The following is a 1549-nucleotide window of genomic DNA, read 5'->3' on the forward strand; positions in this document are numbered from 1 at the left end:
GGATGAATTTTTTTCTTTTTCTGATTTTTTTTGTTTTTTTTTCTGAGACAGAGTTTCACTCTTGCCCAGGCTGTAGTGCAGTGGTTCAATCTCAGCTTACTGCAACCTCCGCCTCCTGGGTTCAAGCAATTCTCCTGCCTCAGCCTCCCGAGTAGCTGAGATTACAAGCGTGTGCCACCATGCCTGGCGAATTTTTGTATTTTTAGTAGAGATGGGGTTTCACCACTTTGGCCAGGCTGGTCTTGAACTCCTGACCTCGGGTGATCTGCCCACCTTGGCCTCCCAAAGTGCTGGGATTACAGGTGTGAGCCACCACGCCCAGCAACATGGATGAACTTTAAGGACTTTATGCTAAGTGAAATAAGCCAGTCACATACAAAATAAACACTATATGATTCCACTTATATGAAGTACTTAGAGTAGTCAAAAAATCATAGAACCAGAAAGTAGAATAGTAGTTGCCAAGGGTAAGGGGAGTGGGGAATGGGGAATTATTGTTTAATGGATAGTTTCAGTTTTTCAAAATGAAGAGTTAAGAAGTTGGAGGGTGGTGATGACTGCACAAAATTATGAATGTACTTAGTACTACTCCATTGTACACTTAAGAATGGTTAAGATAAGCCGGGCGTGGTGGTTCATGCCTGTAATCCCAGCACTTTGGGAGGCCAAGGCAGGTGGATCACTGAGGTCAGGAGTTTGAGACCAGCCTGATCAACATGGCAAAACCCTGTCTTCACTAAAAACACAAAAATTAACTGGGCATGGTGGTGCATGCCTGTAATCCCAGCTACTTGGGAGGCTGAGGCAGGAGAATTACTTGAATCTGGGAGGTGGAGGTTGCAGTGAGCCAAGATCACACCACTGCACTCTGGCCAGGATGACAGAGCGAGACTCCGTCTCAAAAACAACAACAACAACAACAACAACAAAATAAACCCCAAAAGAACATCACGTGCCCTCATTTGGAGAAAGAGCAAAAAAACCCCATCATGATTGCCCCTGGCAATCTGGAGGCAGGAGAATGGTAAGAGGGACTTCCACATGTGAGGCAAGAGCAAGATGACGGAAGAGGGACTGAAAAGACCAAGGTTATACTAAAATTGGAATGTGCTAATATGCTAAAAAATTGGAATGATGCAGAGAAGATTAGCATGGCCACTGTGCAAGGATGACACGAAAAAAAAAATTAAAAAAAAAAAGAAAAAAAAAAAAAAAAAAGACCAAGGTAGAGGTCCCAGAAGCCAAGAATTGAGGCTGAGGCTGCATAAACGTGAGATCCTGTGCTAGGAATCAGGAGCTAGGAGTCAGTCTCCAGGTGTCAGACCAGGCTCTTTCATCTCCTCCTCCTCCACTTGTGGTGACAGAGGGTCCCTTCCTGCTGATTATTTTCAGATGTGGGTGCAAATCTGAATCAATGTAGAGACATCAGCAATCCACTGGCAGAGCATCGGGTGAATTGAGCAGGTAGGCAGAGTTAGAGAATAGGTGCGAGTGAGTCCTGGGAGGAATGTTCCTAGGGGCAGATGGAGAAATCGGGTAGAGGCCCTTT

At 45.1% G+C, this 1549-nt stretch overlaps 1 pseudogene; it reads left to right on the forward strand.

Moving 5' to 3' along the window:
- The first annotated feature begins 1099 nt into the window (after positions 1 to 1099).
- On the forward strand, positions 1100 to 1185 carry LOC111525837 (annotated as a pseudogene).
- Positions 1186 to 1549: the final 364 nt, after the last annotated feature.

The sequence above is a fragment of the Piliocolobus tephrosceles genome, chromosome 16 (assembly GCF_002776525.5).
Source record: "Piliocolobus tephrosceles isolate RC106 chromosome 16, ASM277652v3, whole genome shotgun sequence".
Taxonomy (NCBI): Eukaryota; Metazoa; Chordata; class Mammalia; order Primates; family Cercopithecidae; genus Piliocolobus; species Piliocolobus tephrosceles.